Raw genomic sequence first — 9854 nt, forward strand, 5'->3', positions numbered from 1 at the left:
ACCTACAGTAAATGTAGACCGTAAGTGGACTAAGGTTAATGCATAATTAAACAATAATGATCACTTTCATTAAGCAACATAATGAAGAAGTCAATTTTGATAATTTGTCTACTTCAAAGCGCAGTAAATATAAGTAATGTTGTAATTATTAACTTAAAAGCCATTAAAAATAACGTTGAAGTCGGATGTGGAGGAAAGACGTTATCAATGCACCACTGTGATTAAAAATAATTGTTCTATAACTATGAAAAGAGACTCGCAGAATCAGAAGGGTCTATCATCTAAACAAAGATAGCAGAATGGCTCTTTGTGCAGGCAAGCTGAAAACTGTTAATTAAAAGAAGACTAGTCCGTTGTGAGAGAGAGAGAGTTTCAGAGAGGAACGGAAAGGGACATTGTTCAGGGGTTCCCTCCCCCATCTTTCGAATTGCCTTAGAGCCGAGCAGTTCATTCATCGATTGGAATCATTATCCACGCTACATGTGTCGTGAAACACCCCTCGGAGAAAGGTGTGTGCGTGTTCTTCAAGCATCAGGATGGAGAGATTTTTAATGACAAGTGGAAGTTCCCCTTTCCGCATGCATTACCGCACAGTGACGCTGTGATTCTCTTCGTTTCCTTCCTTCCTTTCTTTTACATGTTTTCACCAGTTTTATTGGGAAACACGCCGTATCATTTTTTTTTTTTAAACAGCATACGCCATGGTGAGAATGTATGCTTTCCACAGCGGAAGACAATGATGTGTGTGTGTGTCGGTTTTGGAATGGATCCAACCATTAGTTTCTTGCACGAAACCTTCAGCTTTAATTTCGGACGAAGGAGCTACGTAGAATTTCAGAAAATTTTCCATAAAACGGGAAACGTTTGTCCTCCGTAAGGTCAAATGAGTCAAGTATTCCAACAATGCAACATTGATTTGCGGTGACTTATGTGTTAGGCTTAAGGTATTAGCTTAACTTTCACACCGATCGTGTTGTGAAAAAAGGAATGCTCAGTTTGTTATCCATACTTAACCATTGTGGTGTTCAAAATGAACGTAGTTATTAACGGTAATTAGTCTCTCTCAAACTGTTTTAATTAGTATGGATGGAACATTGATTTCACAACTGTGGACGGAAGGAGATGGCATTAAAGATCAAAAACACATTATCCACAAATCATGGTTTCCCTTTAGTTAGAGTACTGTCATTGAAGCGAGTGAAGTGTTTTGCCAAAAAAAAATAGAAGTATTATGTTTATCTCTATCATTCTTTATCATTTTTAATTAATGTCATTTAACCACCTTAAAGGCCATTATGGATCAAATACGCATCCTCATACGCTTCGTATCCATCATATATTTCAATGTAATATCAATGGTATTACAATTTTAATATGCACTTCGCATCCATGATAACCTTGACGTCAATTTAATTCTATTCTATTCCCTCAGCCCTACTGCTGGTAGTGGGGGGGGGTATATGCTACCATATTAGGGGGATGATTATGAGGCAAGGTGGTTTCCTGTTGCCTTCCTTGCCGTACTATCTCCTATGACTGTAGCCTGTGTGTTCACGGGACCGTTTTCCGGCAAACCGCTGTCCATGCCCAAGACCGACTAACTTGGCTATCACGTCGTCGACGGGAATCGAACCCGGGACACTCCTTTCCCAGGCATATGGTTGCGCAGCTGAATTTAAATACAAATAAAATTTATAAAAGATTAAAATTTAAAATTGGCCCAGATTAAATGGCGTTATTCTGTGAAGCTAATGCTTATAATTTAAGATGTAGGAAATTTGGATAGAATAGAATAAGAAAATTAACTTGTTGGACAATAAGTAGGTGTTTATTTCGACAGGCTTAAAAATCATAACGAGAACACGTTGGCAAGAACTTCTCAAAGGCGAAAACAATTACACGTCATGTGGAATTAATTTAGAAATATTTTATGAAAAAATTCATGGCATTTGAACAAAAGAAATAAACAAAAGGGGTTTTAATCTAGTTTAAGAGTAAATTTATAAACTTTACAGCAAAATAAAGAAACTGTTGTATTAAAAAATAAACTAAATAAAAGGATAAAATAACGTCTAAAAAATTCCAATTAAGAGTGAATGCCAATAAGTACTCTGAACATTTTTACAGCTTTTTAATACTTAAAGTAAGTCATACAAAAAAGTTTCCAGATTAGAGCACGCTTGCTTTTCTGAAAAGTGAATTTTGACAATTTTTACTTGACGTAACATCGAATACACAACTTATTCTGTCCTTCTTGTTGGTATAATAGATCTTACTTGTGCTTTATTCGTATTCAAGTATTACTGAATACTTAATAATGCGTGCAATTAAAAAAAAAATGCATTCTTTCACAAGCTTGTGGTTGTTTAATTTTCTTTAAGTGAATCCCATAATCCGAGAATATAGTCTAGAGAGAAAATACGAAACTTTCTCAAGACTACTTCAAGACTTTAAATAATAACCAGGATAACGAAATTCACCTAATTTAGGTAGTAAGCTAAATTAAATCTGAACTTTCAATCAATTTTGATACAGAGCGAATTAAAATATATATATATATATATATAAAACTACTCCAGATAATATCAAATCGAATACCAGGCGTCAGATCCTAGATGTAACTATGCCAAAAATTTTAAAGGAAGTAAGCAAGGAATATTTAAGTGACATTACAAATATAATAGTGATGCAATCATTAGATGAATAGAGTTGCATTCATTTATTACAGTGGCAGTCGACTACGCTATGGAGGCTCTGCATTATTATTAGCATCACTGTGAACTTATGGGACCTCTAAATATGTCGTGATCTTCACCTTTAAAAATACGAAATCGCGAAAAACATTTGTGTGGAAGGGGTGAAGCTAAGAATACAGTGCCACCTGGTTAGAAAGACGTCGGGTAAGGAATTTTCAATCGAATCTCTTCACTCGCCATGCCCGTGTTTTTATTTTAATTTTATTTACCATCTGAATAAAGAAACAAAACGAATTAAAAGTGTATATATTCACGTGTGCTATTAATAGTCAATAAAATATACTTTTTTCTTGTTTTAACAGTATAATTTATTAATTACATCATCAGGATGAATGTTTTATTATTATTATTATCATTATCCTTCTGCTAGAAGATCTAAGGTGGCAAAAGCAGACATGAAGGCCATACACGAGAAACTGTAAAGCTATTTAGCATTGTGACTGGATTAAGGATTAGATATTTGAGGTCCCTACTATAGAGATCAACTATTGGTGCGACCACCGCAGAATGGTCGCACGCTAATCTATGAAAATTATCTGCTACCGAAAGACATTCATAAACATCCATGCCAAAGTGGGATTCTGACCCACCGCTTGAGACAGAGAGAGAGAGAGAGAGAGAGAGAGGCCATTTACTGACTCTGCAATCAGACCAACAATTACTCATATGCATATTGGGAGCATCAGTACATGTAACTACTATCAAATGTGTTCAAGGTCAGTTTTATATTTTATTTTAACGCCCGCGACTTGATGCATCATAAAAATATATATACCAGGGAGAGGAGAATTCTCTGACATTAAAAGTGGTCATAAATTATAACTCTTAAATAGTTAAAATTCACTCGTTGCGCCCTTCTGCAAGCCGTCTCAGACCTTGCGTGACTATCCACCTTCGCGGCTCTGGGACAAGGACACACGTAGCTGACAGATGGCAAAGTAAATGTAATCCATAACAAAAAGGTCCACATTCCCCTACCCCACTTTTAACACTGGATAAAACTGATAAAATAAAAGGACAGAGAATTCTCCGGTACGGAACGTTCCCAGCAATTTATTTATTTATTTATTTTATATACGAACAAATCGTCATATAATGAATTTCTTTTCAATGTTTTCATGTAAAAATAAATAACGTCCAACTCTGCGTAAACATCTATCAATAGAAATAACTTCATTAAATATTATTGTCCATTCTCAGCTGACTATTTGAATATAAAATCCATGCGATAGCTCTACAGAAATAAAATTCATTAATAACTTTTTTTTTTGGTTAAGATATTTAATTTCTGTGATCATGTGATTTTCAAATGGATAACATTAAAGCACTAATTGTGGTACTTTTATGGTATATGTAAAAATGTTTACTTTTATTCAAGACAAAAATACATGTATATTCTTTAACCGCTGCTATTATAAGTTCAACGAAGTCATTCCGAGTAAATAATTAATAATAAATATTATATGAAACACAGAATGAAGGAGAACGTGTGTTGTAAAATATCTTGTTGAAACTGAGAGTGCGCGCAGACAGAGAGCTGACTGCAATAAATGCAGCTCCTATTCTTCAAAAATGCATCGAGTGAAATTTGTTGTGAACTTCTATGATATATCAGCTAAAAAAAGTTACGCCTATTTAGAATTTTTTTTTCCATACAACTATCTGAACAAAATACAGTAGAACGAGAGAGTTCACAAGTGATGAAATACATCGATATAAGGAGCAAGGTTCCGTTTCCTTAATAGTAAAGCTAAGAGAATAAAAGAAATGAATTCGCTGTAAAGAATGACAATCAAACAATGAAAGTGAAGGACGAAATCAAGCTCGCTCTAATTCACTGATGTGATTGGCAGCGAGTAAGATTAACGATCGGTTTCGGAGCGATGCAGTAACTTATTTCGTTTGAACTGTTAATCAACAAGTCGTGTTACAGTTCTTGTTAAACAATTGAACAGATAAATAAATCGCACTCCCTCTCCATTATTGTATAGTGCTGTTAGGAATTAAGACTGAATTAACAACTAACGCATGTGATACTAGTCTTAGCATAACCTCTTACTGTCCGACCACTGATCCGAGACCCACGTCTGGCAATCTGCCAAGAAGAGTCAATTCATGTTGAAGAGGAGAAAGGAATAAGGCGATGTACGAATTCGTTACCAACACTCGAGATCACGTGCTTTATACGTAAAACTTTCCAACTGTTGTACAAGCAAAATAGTTACCACTTTAACTAAAATTTTAATAAAAGAAAAACTAATTTTCCGACTTATAATACGAGCGCTCATCCCACGAAACGCATCCATTACCATATTATCGGAATGGATTCTGACATGCGCAGAAGTGTCGAAGGGTCTCGCATCTGTGGTCGCACAGTAACTGTGTGAGAGATGAAAATACCCGATTTTCTTGGAGGGGAAACCCGTTCCATCACCCGTATAAGATCGTCAATTCACTTTCAGTTGAAAAAAAAACCTGAAAGGTTCTTTGTGTCCTGATGGGGTTCGAATCCAAGTCTCTGAAACCAAAAGGCATCGTCCAAGTATATCTAATCCATTTAGCAAACAAAATAATAGTCCGGAAACAAAATCATTAATTTATCCTATCCTTCTCATCCGTCCTATAGGACGGGTTGAGTCCCCTCCTAATGAAGGGTTACTGGCGAATTAATGCAGCCGGTTCGCCACTCTGTTGCATCCCCTAAGGGCGATATTCATGACTGTAATCCCTGTGTGTTCACGGGACTGGTTTGCCTGCTTGTGGGATGAAAAACCCCAGATAAACTGGTGGAAAAAACCCTGCTGTCCATGCCCAAGACCGGCTAACTTGGCTATGGCTGAGGAAGATCCTTGAGTTCCTCACGTTTTCGATGAGAATCGAACCTAGGACACTCCTTCCCCAAGCATATGGTTGCGAATACAGCTAACCGCGTAGATTGTTGTAAGATTGTTAGTAAAAACCAAGAAGTGTCACCCGTTCACATACTTCTTATGTAACAATAACCATTCCGATTAGCGTTTATAAGCTTAAAGTTTGAAGTTACTCTCTCTCTCTCTCTCCCTTTCGAATTACACATTTTAAATTAGTTATTAAAATCAAAATAAACTACAGAAGGCTATAGCTTTCCAATAATCTGACTTGAAAAGTCGCAAGTCTCATGAAAAGAGAAGAAATTAATCTGGTAAGAAGTGCGTGAATCAATCGAGACTTTTTCGAAATAAATTTTATAAATCAATGTTATTTTAATATATTTATTATTTATAAAATTGCATGCTACGTTCCACATTTCATGGTCGATGAATATAATGCAGAAAATAATCATTCGACAAACTGTTTTAAGGAAATCGTTGCTAAGGTGACATTGAAACATTTAGACTAGAGAGAGTTCCGCTAACAACAAATCATTCACCAAGACAATTCGTGGGTGTGTTAAAAGGAAGAAAAATTACAAATCTTTTTTTGATAAGATCTAGAAAGGTTATCCTAGAAAAGGGCATAAGTAAGAAAAATACTAATGTGGACGATGTTTACATGGAGCTCTTAAAACAGAATCTAAAGCCAATGGAAAAGTTTCGCAAATAGATGTCGGAACACTGGTAAGCACTAACATATTAAACGAATGTTAGAGTAAAACACAAAATAGCGATGGAGTCACGATTGTAAAACGTTGGTCACAAACTTTCAAAATAAAAATAAAGTAAAAGAAAATAAAAGTAGCGCAATAACAATAATGCGTCAAATAAAATGCAATCAATCGCTTGTATTTGCAGCATTACAGTTTATTGTATGTGAATTTTTATGCGAATGATACCCACTAAAGGTCGTAAATAAACCATAGTATATTAGTCTTAGTACCGTTGGGTGAGCTAAGTCGATAATCCAGAAACCCTGCTGTAACAAATCTAACACAGAACTTTAAGCTACTTCACGCCTCCAATAAGCAGTAAGTAACTGGCAATAAGTAATGTCAATTTTTAGATCTATATACTTGTCCATTACCGCCCTCCTCAAAGTGCCATATAGACTATGTCGAAAACAGCACTATATTTTACATATATCTCGTGCGGGGTCTACTTTGTGATATGAGTCAGGTATTTGAGACCATTGTTCCTTCAACATGACCTATTATCAGGCGACGTGACCTGTTCATCATCGGGTTTCAGTCCTTTTCAAAAGTGTTCTATTAGTTGAGATCGGGACTTGACATATTGTTCTTTTCATGTATAGTTTTTTTCTGTTTATTTGTTTATAAATATCAGTAAGGAATGTGGGATATAAAGATGTAGTATTATGTATATAAAATATTAATATGAGATTCCGTAGATTTTTCGAAAAAAGCCGCATATTAAGGTTTTATTTTAAAATGAATTTTTGGAACTATAAAAGACAGAAGAATAAGGGGAGCATTTTTTTTTAAACCCTACACAATTAAAAGTTGCATCTTGATCGTTTTTCGAGTTTGTGATTTTAAAATAAAAAAGAAAATGGGCCTCATACACTCAGAAATTTAAAACTGTCAACACTTAGCAGCATGCATATGAAATACTCCGCATGTGATAATGTAATGGACTTAAAGCCAGCTAGCATAAAAGAATGACTGATACCCAGTGTCGTTGAAAGCTTTAAATAATTTATGAATGAACCTGCGTATGATTTTTTTGATAAATTTTTCCTTCTTCTCAAGTACAAAAATGCATGCCAGAACAAGCAAGTATGGACTTCAGAGTGCTACACTTCTAGAGGGCATTACGGATTGAAAATTGAAAAACGAGTTTCCAAAGAACAATTTGTCTTTTCACCTCTCTATCCACAAGTGCAGACAATTGAGACATCCACATTTCATATTTTATTTTATGTTAGTAAAGATTAACAACGGGAAACTAAGACTATGTTAGGTAAATTAATTAACTCGCGCATGTTCTTGAAGTATCTTTTTAATTCGAAGTCAGAATAATTACACCTAAAGAAAAATTACGTATACGTTAAGTTAATTATTTCTAAGGCAGAAGCTGTAATTACAGTGCATGCACTTTTTTTTATTATTTAGATAAATAGACCTACATGCTTTCAAAGTGGTAGCAGTTCAAACTGGACTCATGGAAGTATTTAGTAAATAACCAGTGAGACTGAAAGATCGCTCGAGTTACTCGAGACTTAACTATTCTTTTGCTACTTCAAAACACTCACAAAGTTGTTCCCTTTCCGCAAGGTCTTCCTGAATTTATTAAAGACATCACTGTTAACCTTGAAGGCACATCTTTAATAAAACCAGAAAAGCGATGTTGAAGTCAATCTATCACAGCGGAAGCACTTCTAACTTAGTTTCTAGGTCATATTTCACCAAGTAACATCAGCAACATCGTCCTAAATTAGCGAAGCGAAGAAACATGCCATTTTTAAAATGTAATGAAGGGTTTCGCGACATTAATTTAATGATAAACGTCGCAATGTGCGTAGCACTCAGGTGTAAATCATTGCAATTAACTGGAAGCACCATTCTACAGCAGGATATTGGCTTTTCTGCCATTTCATAAAACAGAAGAACTTGCTATAGTTCCTGCTGTCATATTGAATTAACCTCTCGATTAAGTTCGCTTCAATTTAAGTGCAAGTACCTAGGGGAGAAAAAAAAAACGTAGGAGACCGGAGTTGATAGGCAACGAGGATAAGTTAGCACGTTAGCAACAATTTAAATAATAAGCAATAGTAAAAATAAATAAATACAAGTATAATATAACTAAATATCTCTAATCAGTGATATATTTAATTAGAAATAATTCTGTTACAGATATTAAAGCAGCCTTGTTTAGGTAGCGAGGCCGCATGGTACACCATCCCAGCTACTTGTATTTAGTAACTGTGATCCAGTTTGAATTATTGTAGCAGAGAGACACTGTATTGTGTTTTTAAGGAAAGTTATTGTCTTTGAGAGTTGATTACGAATGAATGTTAAATGGGAAGACTGAATAAGCTGCGCGCGCACACACACACACACACATATACAGCTGAGGGTGGTTGATTACTTAGTTGTATTTATATCATTGATATAATTTATAAATTTCACGTATTGCGTTTTTCTCATTTATTTTAACTTTTCAAGGAAATTTAAGAAAAATTAATCAGAATAAAGGCAAAATAATTTCCTTTGAGTACTTTGATCAAGATAACATTGTAAAAAAATAGAAATTAGTTCCCGTGCCAACCAATTTAAGATTCGGTTGAAATTTCTTCTAATTTTCCTTTAGTTTTGTTTTCATACATTTTTAACTTAGACAATCTCATCTTATCCTTTTTTCTTTTGATTTTTCATTTTCACATTCCTACACAGCTGTAAGTTGAACTATCAGTAATGATCAGATTCTACCTCGCCTTGTCTTAGCATCAAAAGTAAATTTTAAAACGATATAGTCAACTGAAAAAGCCTCCTTAGGTCAGTCAGTTTAGACGAAGCCATTTGGTTGGAAAGACCTGGGTTCGATTCCCGTGAGGAATATTTTAAGACTAAAGGTGAGTTAACCGGTCTCATACGGAGGTGGAAAGTTGTTCTTCCCTCAAAACAGGCAAGCCGGTCGCGTGAACACAGACGACTACAGTACTGCTATTGTTTTATTGCTAGAATTGTATTAATTTATAACAGTAAACACCCTAAATTTCATATTTCTGATTTAAAAAATAATAGAAATTATAAATCGGATTTTTTAATAAACAAAAACTGAAATTGTTTCTGCGATCTCTCTTACAAAAAGGGAAAAAAGATCAAAAGAGAACAAAAATGAACTCACCTGCTCAACTTTGCTATATTTTGTGTGCGCATGACTAGTCGATAAACATACAGTTTATTCAGGTGACCTCAGCTCTTTGTTTCACATTGCAAGAGCTGTTTCTCAATGGGAAACTTATTCTCTGACAGTTAACGAAGTCAGTTAGCTGGAAAACACGCTGACTTCGCTAACAACAAACTAAGCGTGTTTTTCAGCAATTCTTCTCTAATTCTGTCAAGCCTTATTAATCTTGCATCACAGTGTCCATTAAACCATCAGTTACGGATGAACTTAAGGATAAGAATCTTAGATAAGACAGAATCCTGGACAGCAGCTG

General features: G+C 35.0%; 1 protein-coding gene across 1 annotated transcript in view; it reads right to left on the reverse strand.

Moving 5' to 3' along the window:
* LOC150097574 (actin-binding protein IPP-like) overlaps positions 1-9590 on the reverse strand; it is a 49187-nt gene extending 39597 nt beyond the window's left edge. The window contains exon 1 of the mRNA XM_090407600.1: positions 9539-9590. The gene's annotated coding sequence lies outside the window, so the exon portion shown is untranslated. The remainder of the gene's footprint in view (positions 1-9538) is intronic.
* Between the last annotated feature and the right edge of the window lie 264 nt (positions 9591-9854).

The sequence above is a fragment of the Typopeltis vanoorti genome, chromosome 17 (assembly GCF_054136105.1).
Source record: "Typopeltis vanoorti isolate ZY-2024b chromosome 17, IOZ_Tvanoo_1.0, whole genome shotgun sequence".
Lineage (NCBI taxonomy): Eukaryota > Metazoa > Arthropoda > Arachnida > Uropygi > Thelyphonidae > Typopeltis > Typopeltis vanoorti.